The sequence below is a fragment of the Labeo rohita genome, chromosome 1 (assembly GCF_022985175.1).
Source record: "Labeo rohita strain BAU-BD-2019 chromosome 1, IGBB_LRoh.1.0, whole genome shotgun sequence".
Lineage (NCBI taxonomy): Eukaryota > Metazoa > Chordata > Actinopteri > Cypriniformes > Cyprinidae > Labeo > Labeo rohita.
This window is the reverse complement of record NC_066869.1, coordinates 21,075,338-21,095,460: the sequence shown is the minus strand read 5'-3', so window position 1 is coordinate 21,095,460 and position 20,123 is coordinate 21,075,338. Positions and strand designations below refer to the sequence as shown.

Below are 20,123 nucleotides of genomic sequence, written 5' to 3'. Positions count from 1 at the left end.
ATTTTAAAGTTGTTACAGCAATGTGCTGCATACAAACCTACATACTGTATGTATCATATTGCTTAACATATTAGTTTTATGTCTACATGAATTAATGACGAGATACTCTTTTATTCTGTAGTTATTTAAAAAAGTCATATAAATGTTATAAATACAGATCTACTATGATGAACATGACTCTGAATTTATTATTCTTTGAGGCTAATAGTCCAAACAAAAAAATCTTGATATGCATAACGGAAAAATCGATCACATTTGTAACATAAAAATATATTTTACCTTGTTGTGTGTTGGTGTTTTGTTGTTGTTGTTTTTGTTTTTTCATTTGTAAAAACAATAAAAAGAAGGGGAAAAAAGTTTATTATTATTTTAAAAGGTTACAGCATGTTTTATACCAACATTTAGGCTATATATTACAAAATTACATAAAGTCAGTGGTTATAACAATACTCAGTGATGAGTACAAAGAAAAAGAAGATTCATTAAAAGTGAGGTTCTATTGGTCTTTCAATACACTTTTTTGATCATTAATTTGACTAAAGATTATTTCTGATCCAATAGCTGTTATGTAATTCACCGAAGGCTGCAATATGGCATTGCTGTTGGGTAAAAGATGTGCTTTTTACTCACTTACGAAGATTAAATACAACCTAATTTAATCAACTGGCAATCTGATTTTAATGTGTATTTGTGTCTTTAAAGAGATTAATCCCATCAGACTTGTATTTTTCATTGTATTTTTGTAGCTCTCATCTTTTGTTAGTTGTTCTAATATAAACCCAGTTCAGCAGATTCACAACTTCCCTTTTTCAGGTTCAGCGGAACACTGTGTCCTTGCTGTGGCACAGCGTTGGTTGCTCACTTTGTCACGTCAGTACAGTTCATGTTCTGATATGAGTAATGCTAAAAAGATAATTTATCTTAGAAATGCAAATAAATCTTGATAGTGATTCAGTTCTGCATGCATTGGTTTATGCATTTATCTAATCACTTTTTTAATGTGTAGTCTGTTCTTTGTACATCATGTTTTCCCTCAATTTTCTTACTACATTTATACAGCTTTTCTTCCAAATTATCCCTGACGTAAGCTACTAGTTCAGCATGCAAAGAGAAGAAAATCTTGTGCATGTTATAAAGAAGGTAGATTTAAAATCTCACATTTTAAAATTTACAGTGATCACCACCAGCAAATTCATAGTAGAATATGAGTATTTACTATGAAAGAAAACTTACATTAGAAAACCTAATTTAATAAATGCCTGGTATATTCCAGTGCCATGTGATTAAAGGTCTGTTTTCCACAGGCTTTGGTTTAAAAAAAATCACAAGAGGATTAGCAGTGGTCAGTATGTTCCTGAGATGTAAAACTAGTTAAAACCCATTCATGAATGGGTGCCAAAGCACAACTCATTAAAATTAAAACACTGAGGATTAGAAGCGTTCCATTTGGGAATTGGAAAAAAAAAATACTTGTGATCCCAGATACAGTTAAAAGCTGTTTTATTATATAGCAATATAATTTGTGGCACTCAAAGCTTTATTTTGGTTGAAACATCCAAGTTGCTTAAAAGATTTAATCTAAATAACATTCAGTTTTATGTTTACTCAAGGTGGAAAAAAACAGTAAGAATTGTCGGGTGGAGCACAGACGCTTGTTGACAGTATAATCTTCTTTCAAATTTAAACACTGGTCAGATTCCTCTGTTTTGAAAACACTGCATATACCTCATTAACAAACTCTGTTTGGTTTTAAAAAGTCATTTGCCATTGGCGTCTGAAGTATTTCACCTACACACACAGATTAAGATATGCTTATTGTGCTATTTTGTAAATTCTCTAAATTAGTGTCGACTGGATGGAAAATGCTGTTGTTGGATAGAAAGAGTTTAGTTACACACAAATATACATGTGTGCGGGCATAATTACCTATAAACACAATGACTCTTTCTAATCTTTGAGAAATCACCCACTTTGAATCTCTTTACTTGCTGAGCAGCGGTTAACCACTTTGAAACAAGTCTAATACATGCAGTCGTATGCAAACCACACTGTCGCTGGTTTCAGTAACACATGGGCTCCACTTTGTATGTGTTATCTTGGTGATGTCAAAGCAAGCTTGGCCCTAATAGAAAGGCTGCTGTTATGTGGCCTGCACGTGAATAGACACGAGCCTCTTGAATAAGTGTAACAAAGTGGAATGTGGTAATAGGCCTTCACCAGTGGACTGGTCTACTAGAATGGCCCTTCTGTTGGTGACTTCAGTGGGGCACATAGCCTGCACATTGTGAATGCTGCCCGTCTAGCCCCCGTTTTCTCTAGCAGTCCAACTGGCATTGGCCATGTGCATCAAGAGTACAAAAGAGAAGGAAGAAAGTGTCTTTTCATTAATGGGAGGAGAAAGCGAGCACAGGAACTGGGTGGAATCGTTCTCATTAGGCAGCTTCATTGTGAATGTTGGCAGTGGCTACCTTGTGGGCTGAACTAAGATTTTGAGTTGTTTTGCTTGTTATGAGTAATGATATAATTTTGTCTGGAAAGGAGAGGCTCTTTATAGTTTCAGTAATTTATTTAATTTCTGAAATTTTGTAGGAATAGTTCATATATCAAGCCCCAAAAGGACAAAGACAGAGATTCCATTAAAGTGGAACATTTAACTTGTGAACTAAATTCTAAAAATGTTACTTTTTAAAAAACAGCACCACCAAATCAATGCTGTCCTCTAAAGATTGAGGCCAAACTCAAATGCGATTCCCTGTATAAAGGTTTTACTAGAGCCATTTGATCCAGGATCAGCCTGGGAAACCTGACAAAAAAAAAGGAGAGAGAGAGAACAGGAGGAAGTTTAGAAATGTAGAACGTGTTATACATAAAGTTTTCCTAAAAATATTTAGATCCACCCAAAGAACAGAATAGAACAGAAAAAAAAATTAATTACTGCTGTATGCTTAATCAGCGAAAATGTATTTAATTGATCAAATGTGAAGATATTGTTACAAAAAGAACTTTCAATTTATCAAAGAATCCTGAAAAGAATGCATTATGGTTTAAAAATAAAAATAATCAATCATATTTAAAAAGCAGCACAACTGTTTTCATCTATGATAATAATAAGATTTTTTTTTTTTTTTTTTTTTTTTTAGCACCAAATCAGCATATGACATTTCAGAATGACCATCCTCTTCAGGGGTGAAAAAACTGGTTGGCTTCTTAGGAAGCAAAGTAATTTGACATTATTCAAAGCAAGGACAAAACATTATGCTAATTCAACCATTCCTTATGGTATTAGACTGTTAAATGAATGTAATGTGGATGCTTATGGCCCTTTTTGCAGTCACCCTTGTATGTTTTAAAAAAATATATTTTTATTTGAAGGGATGTATATTTTGTTTATGTATGGATGTATATGTATATATGTGCAAGTGTATATCTTTTATTATTTTTTGGAGTATTATTACTAAATGTTCTGGAAATTTTGTTTTTATATTTTTAGGGTATTTTTGTATTTTATGTTTTTTCTTGCAGTTTTATCTTTGAATGTACTTTCTGTTATAATTCAATCTCAGTATTGCTAAGAAGAAAAGTAAAAAAAAAAAAAATCAAACTTCATTATATCAGAAAGATTTCTGAAAAACCATGTGACACTGAAGACTCTAGTAATGGTTACTGAAATTTAATTTTGGACATCAAAGGAAAACAATAATTTAAAAATATATTAAAATAGAAGTTATTATAATTGAAACAATATTTCATAATGTTACTAATATATATACATATAATATGTCAGGACTGGGTTTTCACACAAATTTAACAATTCAATTTGATTTCCAATTCGATTCGATATATCAATTATTTTGGATATATATCAGGTACAGTACATGCCATATTTTCTCAGGGAAGAAAATTGTTTTTTGAAATATAAACATTTTAATTGTGGCTGTCATAAAAAACCTGACAGATTTATTAACTTAAATTAAACACTGAAGAACAGTAAAAAAAAAATGCTAATGAATGTTATAAGGTACATATATTTAGCAAAATGCTCTTCTCTAAGGTTAATATTTCTAGCTGACTAGCAAGTTTATGGACACCAAAAATGTTTTTTCAGAGGTAAACGTGACGTCACGTGTTATTGTTTAAAAGCTGTTATACTGACGTTTTTGCATGGTTGAAACATTGATTGAGTGATTACGTGAGATGGGACACAGATTTTGGTAAGTCATACTTTCATTTTAACAATTTTAACTTTGGTTTATTTATGTTTATTCCATGCTGAAACTGGTATTAAAGCTGAGGAGATGATCAGTTCACGTTCGCTTTGTGCTGCAGCTACTTTGCAACTGAGGCACTACAAAAAACTGTCACTCCACATTAAACAGCGCCACAATGCCATTTATTGTTTGAATACTGTAATAAAATGGACAGAACTTGAAATCTAAGACTTTGCTTCATATAAAAAATAACAAAACACAAAGCTTATTGCGATTTATTGCACACAGTGTTCCATGCATTAACCAAAAACAGGCTAAACTAATCGATTGTTGGGATTTAAGAATCGATATTGTTACGTAAAAATGAGAATCGATTAAAATCGCTATATACAGTAGTCAACATTTGAAGTGAATCAAAACTTTTCATCAAAGTTGTCCTAAAACCAAAACAATACCCGTTCTTGTCATATATACTGTATATATATAATTTTATTTATTTATTTTGGGTGATAATAAGCGTTAAAGAATGATGCAAACAAAGCCAGTTGTAACATGCTGTACCTGATGTGAGAGGCATTTTAATTGACTGCATATAAAGACTCTGTTCTTTGCAACAAAATGAATGAGTTCCAGTCTGACCAGGCAAGCCAAGACAGTCACACCACTGCCTGCACTCGTTCGCTATCTCACTTTTGCTTCCTCACCAGCTCTTTTGTATGCTTTCGCTCACAGCTCTGGTTGCGCAACACTTTTGGCTGGAGAGCTGGCCTTCTCTTCATTGTGGTTGTATGACACAGTGCTCTGTTACCATGCGTTACGAGTAAATCTCGTTTTCAAATGTGCCATAATTCATTAGGGCAGCACAGCACACCCCCCACTTTCAGCTGCTTACATAAAGACTTAACTATAACAGTACAAACTATTATTTAGGGACATGAAACCACATTTCATAGTGTATTTGTGCATGAAACCAAATTTTGTTGTGCCGCACTTGTTCTTCTGTACTCAGTGCACACCTAAATGGTGGTATGTAAACTATGCTGAAATCCCTGTTATCCTATTTAACTAGAAGTTAGAGTAAATAGAAAATTGTTCAAATTCGCAATGGCCACCAGTATTGGGGAAGTTACTGCCATTTCTTTGTATATGTTTGTAACATTTCCTAGCAATTCCTGAGTGGAAATTAACCATACACCTAAATAAAAAAAATTCTAAGGTGAGGTAAAAATATACTTCATGTTACATCTAAACTATAATGTAGTCAATAAAACAATAATAATGTTGCTGCTTAAATCTGAATACACCAATAGGATACACCAACGAAAGAGTCACGATGATTGCAGGGAGTCTGTATCCTCTTCTTCCAACAGCCGTTATGTTCCTTGTACCTTCCGCCCTGCTATTCTTAGGCTGTGGTACACTGGGTGAGGTGACATCGGGTGTCTGTCTTTCTGTCCTGTCTCACGTTGGGTGTGTCTGTAATAACATGGCCCATATCCTCTTCTCTGAATCATAGGAAGGAAGCCTGTGGCGGTGATGGACTCAAACAATTCATCTCCATCCTTCTCGCAGGTATTTCCTCAGAAAGGGAGAGACACAACCGGAGAGGGTGGGATGGACTTGATTACCTTCATGGGTCTTAGGTCTCTGTGGGGGACAGGACACAGGTCCTTTGCAAATGTGTCCTGGGGTGAGTTCAAAGACCCTCTGCACATCAGGAATCTGGTTTTGGGTTTTCATAAACATCTTTTTGGGTGGTTTCATATCAGTGATCATGCCCGGATTGCATCTGGGAAGTTTTAGGTTCCACCAAATTTGTATTTCCAATATAAATATGTATGTTCCTTTAACTTAATGGACAGTTTTATGTCCCAGGGTTTGATTTTTATCAAAACAAACTTTTTATTTCTTGACTTGAAACGTTTTATACATTTCACATTAGTTTGTTGTTTTATACATATTACATTTCATAGCCTTTTTTTTTTGTATAGAATTTATTGTTTTACCTTTGTCCCAGACCTTGTTATGTCTTCATTTTAAGTCTTAAACTATGACATTATAAAAATTAACATATTTATAAATAATTATCAGCAATTTACATAAAATTAACACTACTGGTCAATTGTTCCAAATATTGAAGATTTTGGTTTAATGCTATTAAAATAAGTCTCTTTTGTTTGATCGAAAATACAGTAAAGACAATAATATTATTGAATTTTTAGCAGCCATTATAAATTATGTTTACATATAGTCCACAAGAGAAAATAATAGTTGAATTTCTAAAAATGACCCCATTCAAAAGATTACATTGTTTTTATGTTTGTGTGATAGTTGTTTATGAGTTCCTCGTTTGTCCTGAACAGTTAAACTGCCAGCTGTTCTTCAGAAAAATCGTCCAGGTCACACAAATGTATGACTGTATGATTTTGAGGCCCATCTTTTCAGACTGAGAACAACTGGGATGCAACTATTACAAAAAGTTCAAACGCTCACTGATGATCCAGAAGAAAAAAACAATGTATTAAGAACCTAGGGGTGAAAACTTGAATTTAAAGATCAGGATAAGTGATCTTATTTTGTCTTCTGGGAAATATGTAGTATCTTTTGTAGCTTCTGAAGGGCAGTACTAAATGAAAAAAAAAAAAAATGCTAGGCAAAATATGAAAAATGTACACATCATCATTCTGTTCAAAAGTTTTCACCCCCTTAATGCTCTTAATGCATTGTGTTTCGTTCTGGAGCATCAATGAGTGTTTTAACTTTTTGTAATAGTTGCATTGTATCAAGTCCTTCAGTTGTCCTCAGTGTGAAAAGATGGAACTCAAAATCATAATCATTGTTGGAAAGGGTTCAAGTACGCAAAATACGCTGGAAAACCAAAGAATTAGTGGGACCTGAAGGATTTTTTTCTGAGGAACACTGGGCAGTTTAACTGTTCTGGACAAACAAGGGACTCATGAACAACATTTGGATCAAGTAGATGGCAGACCAAATCTAAATATCAAATGGTTCTAAGACACCTACAGTAGCTCATTTTAGGATCACTGGCTTGCTAAAATCACAATAAAGTCTGTACAGTACAGTTTGTGTATTTAGTTGACACCACAAATCACCAGAGTGCTGTAATACTAGCAAAGATGGTTCCCTTCCAGGTTCCTTTCAGCTACAGTTTGTTAAATCACCTTCAAACCAACAAACCAACTGTCCTTCTAGCTCAAGTACTGCTGTATAACCCAGTGATACTAAAGATGCATCACTAAATAAACATTTGATACCAAGATCACAATAAGTGCTTTAAAATTATCTTTAATCAGAAACAACAAGACCCAGGAAAAGGGTAAAATGAGCATGGTAGAGGACTATTAGCGTCAGAGGCTACAGGTTCAAACTGTTCTTGCCCTCTGCCTCTATAGCATGTGGTAAAATGATACTGTAAACAGTCTATCAGCTGGGTTAGTCAGCATACCTTCACCGCCAGACAGTCAGAACCCGACTGAGACGAGGATCATGTTATACACAAACATACTCACAGTAACAAGGCTGAAGCTAGTGATCAGTTAAAGGTCATTTGTGTAGTTTGTAATGTTAATATAATATGTTTACACAAGCTTTTTGTTTGGAGAAACATATATTAGTCATTCAGGTTTGGAACGACATGAGAGTGAGTAAATGATGACAGAATTTGCAAACTATCCCTTTAAGCCGTAAAGAACACACACAGACACCCTGGACAACAGTCAGGATTTAGTTGATTCCTGTTTAAAGAACATTTGCTCTGGGAGATTTCACTCATTCATTTTACACTCTATGTAAAAGCTTACAAAAGAGTGAAAATACATCGGCCAAATCCCAGTGGGTTTAATTTTCCAGTGATTTAAAGAAGAAAGGAGACCCTCCTTATTTAAAAAAGAAGAAAAAAATGTTTTTTTTTTTTCCATGGCATTAAAATAAAATAAATAAAATAAAATAATAAAATCCTTAAAATAGCCAGCTGTGATGTAATTTAGTCAACATGTTGGTTAAATGTCAGTCTGACCATATTGTTTTAGAATTGTCAGTTGGACCCCCCTGCAGTTGCACTAATCTAAGACAAAACCTGCTGGTGCTTTTTACTTTCATGAATATCAGTGTGTTTGGTTTTGGTGGGAGTGATCTCAGATCAGTGCATATTAACCACATTCACCCAGAACTAATGACTTCACATTGCCATTCATATTTTCCTAACAGACCTGTCTGTCACACAGCAGATGGGCCAGCAGCTGTGCGTCTCAGAGATAGCGTGCTGTTATTCTCCAGCCCGCCAAGATTTCCGAACAGTCTCAGATGACAGAAGAAAGCACACTACAGATGTACAGGTTATGAATCACTAGGATGTATTTTCAGTCTGAAAGTTCAAGTGAATTTTGAAGAAAAAATAAGTTACAAGAATATAAGATTTATGTGAATCATTTTCGGCTTGTAAGTTGAAGTTTATATTTTTGTATCATGTATTTATATGGCAAATGCCGAACGCTAAATGAGCCATATCACATCGTGGCCGTGTAATATGGCTGTACATATTGCACGGCTTTATACAAGAGTTCAATGACACAGATGTGTAAATACATAAGAAAAGTTATTTGGTAATTAATTTGGTGTTAAGATGCGTTGACAGTTGTACAGCTGAGCCCAAGCCTCCATTACTAATTTGAAAATGTCACTTTCGAACTAGTAACAAAGGAACGTTGAGTTGATTAATTAAAAGCTTATTGTATTACTGTATTAAAAGTTCACTGTATTATGTAGACAGTATTATGACAGAGATGGGCTGAGCAAGTGTGATTACCTGCATCTGATACAGCATTCATTCTTTAGCTCAATCTCATATTCACAGTAAAACATTAGTTTGAATGTCCGCTGAGGAAAGCAGTATCTTTGTCGTACTATCCTTTCATCTGTTAAGGTTGATTCCCACAGTGCATCTGTTAGCTGCATCTTAAAAGGTGTTGTTGAAAGTAAAAATAACGTCCTTGTTTACAACACAAAACCAGTCATAAGAAACATGGGCATATTTGTAGCAGTAGCGAAAAATACATTGTATGGGTCAAAACTATTGATTTCTTTCTCTTTTATGCCAAAAATCATTAGGATATTAAGTATTGTTCCATGAAGATATTTTGTACATTTCCTACCATAAATATATAAAAGCTTCATTTTTCAATAGTAATATGCATTGCTAAGAACTTAATTTGGACAACTTTAAAGGTGATTTTCTCAGTATTATGATTTTTTTGTACCCTCAAATGTTTAAATAGTTGTATCTTGACCAACTATTGTTGCAAACCATACAATACATCAATGGAAAGCTTATTTATTCAGCTTTTAGATTATGTATAAATCTCAATTTAAAAACCCCTTAAATACCCTTATTACTGCTTTTGTAGTCCTGGGTCACAAATGTGGATGCACAACTGTCTGAATCATTTTTTACTTACTGAATCACTGGAGCAGTAACTTGTGCAGTAAACAAACATTAACCCAGCAATACTTAACATATGCTCTGTAACCCACAAAAAGAACGGATGAAGTATAGTTGAAATCTCCAGATGCATCCTGTCTTGTGGCACCATTGAAAAAGTTATTTATTAACTGTGCCTGCTACTTGTAAACGACTCCTGCAGGTAAAGAGTAAATACAGTATGGTTTGCTTGAGATGGGTCTTGGTGCTGTACAGATTCATGCTCACCTTGAACTAGTATACTTTCCAACATATAGTTACATGAAAGCAGTTACCCTGCCTTGATCATAATGTGTCTTTTCACCTCCAGGCCGGTACTTGTTAGACCTCCCAGCCCCTGGCTCACAGATGTTCTCCATAACCATCAAACTAAGCTGAGAGATGTTGAGAAGTACCATTCTCCTTTTATTGTTTCTGTTGCCAAGATATTTCACAACCAAAACAAAATCAGCAACACCTCAGACTCTTGGAAACTATTCACAACATTCCCTTCTCTTCACTGTCTCCCTCACCTCTTTCCACTTCTTCTCTGACTGCTGATGTCTTTGCCAGCTATTACACTGATAAGGTGGCAACCAGTTCTCTACACAGCCAACTTCCACCCACACACATTCCACTCTTCCTTCTCTCCTCTTACAGATAATGAGGTCTCCAAAGTTCTGTCTGCCAGCCGTCCCACAACTTGTCCCTTAGACCCAATGCCCTCCCAACCACTGCAGGTGATCTCATCAACATTTCTACCCACTCTCACTCACATCATAAACACATCCCTCACTACTGGAAAATTTCCCACCGCATTTACAGTGTTTCTCAGTCGCTTTGGTGCATTTCTCAGATCAGAAATGACACTCTCAAAACTACTTGTTCAATCTCTGCATCATCTAGTCACTTGTGCACATCGTAATAGCATTTTCTTATTCTTTTGAACAAGATTGCTTTGGTACATTCATGCAATTGATTATGTACATTTGTCTGTGTTTTTCTACATTATCAGTTGCTAGTATCATGTTGCTCAAAATGTATTATATAGTCCTCTGTGCAATAGTCTTACCCATCAAAACATCTAGTCATTAGTTCATCATATAAGTCATTAAATGCAAAATGGTTGATATAGTTGTCATAAACTGTCAAGTATATTTTGTACACATTCCTGTTAGTCTATCTGTAAATTTGCCATGCATTGTGCAGGTGAATCTTGACTTTCACTAATAAGGGAATGTAGATTAACCAATAACAAACCAGTTCTCTGAAATTCCTCATACAGTGCTGTATGCAAAAGCAAAGTTCTGCCTAAGGGTTGATTCCTGTGTTTGCCTTTCTAATCTTGTATTTTCGCTTTTGTGCATCTGCCATGTACAAACATCTCACAGACATCTGTAAGATGTCAGTTTTACATACACTCTAAATCATAAACATCTTAAAGTAAAGACATCTAATAAAAGTTTATTTGACACCTGGTAGGAAATGTGCAGATGAGCGAACATTCTAAAAAATAAATCTTGCAGATGTAAATGTAGATGTAAAATAGACGTCTTAGTGATGTACGTGTACTATCAGGGATATTTCTTTTTCTTGTCTGTCTCAATGACTTTATAATGTGTTTTTTTTTTTCTTTTTTTTTTTTTTTTGTCCTATCCAGTCTCTTTCAATCAATATCTCACATACAGTAATATGTACATTTGTACTTTTGAAATGGATATATGGCACATATAAGAATTGCAGCCTTCAGCATTTCAATACAGTAACTGTCATGCAAGCTATTGCTATAGTTTACATCAGGTAATGCTAATAGAGTACACTGTTAGATTGACAACATGACTAAGCATTTTGACAATCTTGTTTGTGAACACAATGACACAAGGACTTTTCATTCTGATGGCACTGATATATTAATTGATATGCATACTTACTTTTGGTAGATGAACTAAAGATTTTAAGTAAGTTACAGGCTTTTTGCAGGTAATCCATTGCGTTGTGCTGTTTGTATGAATTGTTTTGAGAAATGCACATACTTCTTTGCAAATGTTAAGGATGATTTGAGAAATGCACCAAAGCGACTGAGAAAAACTGTAAACAGGCTCGGGTAACCCGCTGCTTAAAAAGCCAAAACTCAATCCCACAGCAGTTGAAAACTACAAACCAGTCTCTCTTCTGCCTTTTCTGTTTAAATCTCTTGAATGAGTTGTGTTCAGTCAGCTCTCTGCTTTTCTGTCAAAGAACAACTTGGTTGACAACAACTATTCTGGTTTCACAAGTGTACACTTCACAAAGCGTTGCTGAAACTCTTCAGCTGGCAAGAGCAAACTCCAAATCATCTGTTCTTCTTCTGCTGGACCTGTCTGCAGCCTTTGACATTCTTAACCACCAGATCTTCCAGTCTATCCGTTCTGACTTAGGCGTCACAGGTATGGTACTTTGATGGCTTCAGTTCTACCTCACAGGTAGATCTTTTAGGATTTTGTGGAAAAATTAGGTGTCTGAGTAGGGCTGCCCCCTAATAGTCGACTAACCTAGAAGGCACTTGGTCAACCAAAATTGTATTAGTCGCTTAGTCACAGAAAAAACAAAAAAATCCACAGTAAGTAGCAAAGTCATGCAGTCTGTGATAGACTAATGTTGACCAAGAACAATGTGTGCTATTGAAGTGTCTGTGTGGAGTGTGGAAGCTAAATAGTAGCGCAATCACTGCATGACAGATGGAGGCGCAGATGCGGTTTCTTGCTCTTAAAATACTCTGTCATTTTTGGTCATACAGATAAAAGTAATAAAATCTTTCGAATCTGTAAAGACGCTACATTTATTTGTGTGCTCTCACAATGACAACGAAATGTTGTGCTTTTGTAAAATAATAAAAAGCAAACAGGATGCGCTTTCTGCCATCTTGGTCTCTGTGAACTTAGTCTGCACGAAACTTCACGGGTGCGCTGTGGCAAACTTTTTTTGTGTGTGCTTGAGCACTTATTAGGCTATGTAGGCAATTAAAGGCTCATTATTATGATTTATATGGTTTAGAAACGTGCAACTAATAGTCGACTAATGCTTAAAATGAAACACTAGTTGACCATAAAAATCTTTAGTCGAGGGCAGCCCGATGTCTGAGTGACATCAACTAATCAGTGGGGTTCCTCAAGGTTCAGTGCGTGGTCCTTTTCTTTTCTCCATTTACACAACCTCACTAGGCACAGTCATAAAGGGACTTCTGCCTGCCTTTCAGACATATCTGTTTAAATCAAAGAGCATCATCTGCAGCTCAGCCTTGCAAAGACAGAGCTCTTTGTTTATGCAAACCCAAAAGTTGACAATGTAATTTTTAACATGAGCTTGTGTGTATTTGACAGTTTAAGCAATAAGATATGAAAGAGAACTTAGTTTAGTACTCACATGCTGTGTGACAGCTGCTTTCTGTGCATGTGCTATATCAGATGTTTAAACTAATATAGTTCAAAACACATGATAATCTAAACCAAATAGATGTTTTTAGCATAGCATCCAAGGTACAAGCTGTAAAGGCACAGGCCTATTCTGGAAAAGGGGGCGGGGAGCAGCAGCCCGTTTGCATTTAAAGAGACATGCGCGATAACGGGGTGTTTCTGCTTCCACTCAAAATGGGCATTAAAGGGGTCATTTTCCACAAGTTGATATGATTCTTTAGGGTCTTAATGAAAAGTCTATAATATACTTTGGTTAAAAATTCTCAATGGTAGTGTAAAACAACACCTTTTTTACCTTGTCAAAAAGAGCTCTGCAAAAATTATCCCATTCTGACAGATTGTTCCTTTAAATGCAAATGAGCTCTACTCGCCCCGCCCCTCTCTTCTCTCTGTGGAGTGACAAGCCTGTTTACTTTAGCTGCATTTAGCCACAAAACTTGCTAACTAGCACGTTTAGGAAAGGTGATTGAAGAGATTAATAAAAAAAAAACCTTGTACTCACTTCTGCTGTATAGGTGAAACTGGATCATGAATGATTTGCGTGAACATAGATGCATTTATGTAGATTGGGAGGTGCATTCCCTTCACAAACAAAAGTAATGCACTGCATCTTCAGCAGCTCAGATGTCGGGAGTAAATGACGACCGCTATGTTCATTATTACATCCAGCAACACAACAGCTCAATCGCTCAATCAGAGATATTCTTGTCTAACTTACATCCCTGCTCCGCCATCAAAACTATGGAGGTCGGACTGTTACAGCTGATTTAGGCGGGTCTGAGGTAAGACACTCATGTCAATCAACTATCGTGGGAACGGCCTCTGTCGGTGTGATGCCATCTGAGAATGGCTTGATTTGAAAAAAGGGGATATTATTGTTTACAGATTAATTAAAAACCACTCCATAGATTTTTATCATTATAGGGTAGATGTGTACATACACTGCCAACACACATTAATGTTCAAACAACATGTAAAAGTGAACATTGCAGCCGATGATCCCTTTAACAGAGTGATATAATAAATGATTTGTGGGGTACTTTGAGCTGAAACTTCACAGACACCTTCTGGGGACACCTGAAATTTATATTACATAATAGGCATAATAGGTCTCCTTTAACAAATCTTAATTATTTCAAACATTTGACCTGTAGTGTATAACCAGTATGTCAACAGTGTTACTAATAGTTAAGCTGCAATGTGAAGTGTCACCCTTAAATTGTTCAGAAGCAGCTCATGAACATCCAGAGCTACTAAATGACCTGACTGTAATGCAATGTACGTGCATATGAATACAAAATTCTTTGAATTGTAGAGAGAGACTGATAGCAGTTAACACTGTTTAAAGAAAGTCAAAGGCTTCAGTGTTCACATCTCTTCATTAGTAAAAGAGGCCATGAAGACATGTTATGCAACTGTTCTCTAGCTGTAAGTAATGCCACAGGCTCTACTGCTGAAATGTCTGGGGTGAAGTGTCCTCTATCGGCTAGCAAATAACCAGTTATTTGAGGGGCATTGAAATGGTATTGTCTGTTAACAGTGCCTTCAAAAGGACACCACCTTTGTATGCATTGCACAGACTGTTCCCTAGCATTGCCTGGAATGATCTTTTGTAATATCTTTGACTTATTGATGTGAAAATGACAGCTGTCGTTGCACCTGCTTAACCACAACAACTAGTTCTCAATCTTATCTGTTCTTGAGAATTGCATTTTTTTTTTCAGGTAGCAACATACATTGTTGTTTTAAAAACAAACATAAATACAGATTATGTTTGAAGCATCAGGAAAAAAAAAAAAAAACAAGTACAGTTTTGCTTTTAAATAATTTCAAAATGGGGTAAGATAATTGAATGGTTTATCTAAATACTATTAAATACAATTGATAATTATGCAGATGCATATCTCTTATTTCCTATGGTGTTCTAAAAAAAAAGAATTAAAAGAATTTTCTGAGATATAGATGGTTGAGCATTGCAGAAAGTATCCTTGACACTGTTAAAATAGGAAATCTCCTTTAGTCATTCAAATTAAACCATCTGCTGTCTGTGATTGCTTGTGTAGGAACATGAATCTCTGTGTTTTATGCTCTACAGAAACCATGGAAACTTCATACATCATCTCTAGCTACTGAAAGGGGGAATCTGTGATTCACACATCCTCTGATGTATCATAACCATTAGTGCAGCTCCAAATGAGGGGATAAAAGGACAAGCAGAGTGTGTAATCTCTAGCCATGTAGAGGCATTAAAAGAGGCACAGTAAAACACTACCCACGTATATCAAGTAAGGCTTCATATGCTCCCATCTTGCATAAAATGCATAACCTTTCAACAGGCCATGAATGCTATTTTGCTGCCACCTAGAGGATAGATGTAGAATAGAAAAGGAAAAAACTGTTGTGGAAATATTTTATAGATTTTAGTCTAGAAATATATAGTTAAAAGATGATTTACGGTAGGATACAGGTGTTTTTATCACAGTGAAGGAGTTTATTATACTCTAACAGGCCACATTATTCAACTTACTGCACTGTTGCTTACCAAATAAATAGACATGAAATATTGATTTGAAATTATCGGTGTTTGGACCCCTATTATCCTCCATCTGTAACTCATTATCTCATTACCTTACCCATTATAGCACATTTTCTTACCACTAATATTCAAACAACACCTGGTATGAGGATTTATATGCCTCTCTGATAAGTCAAACTGAATGTTGACCCTCAAGCCTCATCTTGACTCTGTCAAGTCTCTCTCTATTTTGGTTAAAGGTCAGTTGTTGCCTTTAGGTGTATAGTAAATACGATTCCCAATAACTGTTAGAACAGCTGATGCTCCAACCACATTACATAACAATAACAACAACAAAAACCTCTACACCGCCCTGTAGGGTGTGTTTGTTATGTCAACTTAAGAGAATCGTGTAGCAAATAAAGAAATGTGCATATATACAGTAGCACACTAGATTTGTACTTATTTGCATTTCATTTGATGTAAGCGTATTCTCAAAAGATGACTGAAATACGATAAATTAATACTTTTATTCAGCAAGGATGCATTAAAGTGATGAAAGTGACAGTAAAGACATTTATAATGGTACAAAACATTTCTATTGTAAATAAATGCTGTTCTTTCTACTTCTGTTCATCAAAGAGTGCTGAAAAAATGTTGACATTGATTCTTGAAGGATGATGTGACACTGCTGCCATCATAGGAAATAAATTAACCTTTAAAATATATCAAAATAGAAAACAGTTATTACAATTGTGTGTGTGTGTGTGTGTGTGTGTGTGTGTGTGTTTAAATAAATAATGCATTTTTTCCTCTCAAAATAAATAAATAAATAAATAAATAAAAATATTAACAACCCCTTAAAAATCTTAAGTTTGAAAAAAATAAAAATAAACAGCAAAAGACATTTAGCTCTGAATCTGAAAGCTATACTTATAATTGTGGCAGATATGTTATGTAACCCAAAATGTTTCATATAAATCCAATCCTTTTTAGAAGTCAACTCAAAGTGGCTTACTGCAATGCAAAACCCAAATGTAATAGCAACCTGCAAACACTAGAGGGCGACAAAAGCTTTCACATACAAATCAAAGTAGCAAACTGCAAGTAGGCCTGCATTAAGATCTGAACTTTTGATTTCAGCTTTTATGGTGACCATGGAGATAGACTACAGAAAGAGCTCCCCTGTTGTGAGACAGTTTCCTGTTCTCTGTGTAGTTGTTTAAAAATGATTCATAGAACTACCTACACATCAGTTCATAAAAAAGTCAAGAGGAAGCCTTCATCACAGTGCTCTCTTTTCAAGATTCAGCTTCACATGTACATGGCACAAATCAGTAATTTACAGACATTCAGAAGATAGGAATCATTTTACTGTAAATATCATTGAGTGGCATCTCTACAATTTTGTGGGCTGTATTTCATATCACAACTAGGAAAAAGAAAAAAAGAAAAAGTCACAGCTAAGTGCTTGAACAGCTTTTAATTTGATTGCACTGTGAAATCAGCACTTACGTGTGTATAAGAGCATAAGACAGTGTGACTTTATGAACAGAATCTCTGCACTGTAAATGGAGATGTTAATTAACAGATAAAGAATATGGAAATAAATGTATATTTTGCATTATTCTAGGTGGATTCAAAACAATGTAATAACTTCAATGGAAAGATAAACACTGAAAAAAGTGATAGAGCTCATTTAACACTCACCTCATACTTACATATGCCTCAAAGCTATTATTAACAGACAAGCATGTAATGTGCTACTGAACACTGCATATTAGCCTACTTTAGGGCATGTTTAAGCATTGGTCAATGTCAAAATGTTTTTGTGAATGACTAGGTTCACAAAGACAGTTAAAGGAGTAATTTACACAAACATCTATTATCATTTACTCACCCTCGAGTTGTTTCAAACCTGTTTGAGTTTTTTTGTTCTGTTAAACATAAAAGAAGGTATTTTGAAGAATGAGGGTAACAGTTTCTTGTCCTTACTGACTTCTATAATATTCTGTAATGTGTACGCTAATGACATGACATCTGTTTTGAGTAAGCATTGATTATGGGGGCAAAAAGATGTTTGTGGTGGTTGGCAAATGTTGAGATCGCTTTAACTGACATTCTACAAGTCCATATACAATGTATAGAGTATTACTCCATTCTGCTTCATCGGTTTGTACGGAGGATTATGCTTCCTGCCTCCTTGCACTCTTTATACCCCACATGTCACTTGATTCAGTGCCAGTCTAGCGCCCGGTGTGTCGACCTCAATAGGGCTTTGTAAGCGCTGCCATCCTGGTCTCCCGACCCACCCCCAGGCAGCTATTCATGGGTTCCCATGATTCCGCCCAGTTGGCTCTGGTACAATATGTGTCTGTCAGTGGCACCTCATTGGCATGCACTGGCACACGCGCACAGGCTATGTCTCAACCAAGTGTGCCCACTCACTGTGCGTTCCAGAGACGGTTTGCATTGGGCACCGATTCAAACTTTCTAAGACTGCCCTAGATTCATCAAATATGAATGCTTATATATACTGTAAATGCAAAAGGTCTTAAATAAATATATATTATAGCTATTATATTATATTATATAGTTGAGGTCAAAAGTTTACACCCTCCTTTCAGAATCTGCAAAATGTGAATTATTTTACTAAAATAAGATGGATCATACAAAACGCATGTTATTGTTTATTTAGTACTGACCTGAATAAGATATTTCACATAAAATATGTTTACATATAGTCCACAAGAGTAAATAATAGTTGAATTTATAAAACTAACCCCAGTTAAAAGTTTACATCCTCTTGATTCTTAATAGTGTGTTGTTACCTAAATGATCCACAGCTATGAACTGGAAAACTTTTGAACAGAATAGAGATTTTTTCTTATTTTGCCTAAATATCATCGTTTTTCATTTAGTACTGCTACATGTTTCCCAGAAGACAAAATAAGTTAAATTTACCCTGATCTTCAAATTCAAAAAGTTTTCACCCCTTGGCTCTTAATGCATGGTTTTTCCTTCTGGAGCATCAGTGAGCATTTGAACCATATCCAATTCTTATTAAGGTTGCAGGTGTATATTATATTATATTATATCATATTATATTATCCAAACCAATGTGTGTGTTCTCTGTATATTTATTATCTATATAAATACACACACATGCATGTATACATTTAAGAAAAATATGCTATGTTTATATATTAAATATATTTATATATAATATGAATTACATTATGATAAATATATAAATGTAAATACATGTAATTATTTTTAAAATATATACTGTATGTGTGTGTATTTATCTATACACAATATACACAGTATACACACATACGTACAAAAAAAAATTGGATGCAGTTAATAGCTTGACAGCACTAATTATATTATATTATATTATACTTAATCATTCTCCAAACCACTTATCCTATGTTGGGTGTTGCGTTATATTATAAACAGTATAAAATACGTACACTACACTGAAAAAAAAGGAGAAGAAGAAGAAGAATTGTTGGATCTCAGGAGGATATAATGTCCATATAGTCTAAGTAAGGAGATTCAGCAGGGGCTACGTATGAATCTGCCCCTCCTTCTGTGAAAGCATCCGCATCCCTCCCCACATGCACAGACTCACCCCCCCCCCCCCTCCCCCGATCTCTCTCTCTCTCTCTCTCTCCCTCCCTTCCTCTCTCTCTTTCTGTGATGAAGGAGGAGGGACCTGCTCGTGTCGTGAGCTACGTGCAGAGTTCACATCTACCACCAAAAATCTCAATCGACCATCCCATGAAGACGTATATCAGGGGCGCGCACTTCTCAATACAGTCTCAAGCGATCTGGAGAGCGAATTTAGTTTCGGTTTTACGAGCATCCGTGAACTTACAGCCTGCGATGCTTGTGTTTATACGATAATTGATTGGTTAATAATGCTCACGGATTTATGCACACTTAAAGACGTGACTGATTTATTTATGGTCGCTTGTTAAAAGAAGAAGGTAGAAGGTATATTATATTGCGGAGGCGCTGAATTTGAGCTCTTTCATCTGTTTGGGTTCGTGGTCGAGCAAGAGGGAGGAGTGGCGGAGAAAAGGCTGGTAAGTCCATAATACTACACCTCCACATGAGCAATAAACACATACAGTCATGTGGTTGTTGCACTATCATAAACGACATTCTTCCTTTGCAATGTTTATTTCTCGATTGCACGATTAAAGACCCTTAAACCAAAGCTTAAAAGACATAAACTGATGTCTTGTAACGTTATAGACACCGTTAGCCCGCTGGTTAGCGTGTCCGAATCGTGAACGAATCATTCATTTGAGTCGGATCTCTGTATGTTTCGATTGAACCGCTTCACAACGATCTGTTTCGAATCGGACTGAATCGCCCCGTACGGTTCGTGATTCAATATCTCATTCAACTCATTGAGCGAAAACTGCTTTTTCGAATTATTCCGATTTGTAATCCAACAT

The 20,123-nt window shown here is 35.5% G+C and overlaps 1 protein-coding gene across 2 annotated transcripts in view; it reads left to right on the top strand.

The window, feature by feature from the left end:
- The first annotated feature begins 19,384 nt into the window (after positions 1-19,384).
- The window catches only part of rnf24 (ring finger protein 24), a 37,457-nt gene continuing 36,718 nt past the window's right edge, over positions 19,385-20,123 (top strand). Inside the window, exon 1 of one of the 2 annotated variants that reach the window (XM_051116417.1) lies at positions 19,385-19,745. The gene's annotated coding sequence lies outside the window, so the exon portion shown is untranslated. The remainder of the gene's footprint in view (positions 19,746-20,123) is intronic. The other variant, XM_051116426.1, reaches the window with a different exon arrangement.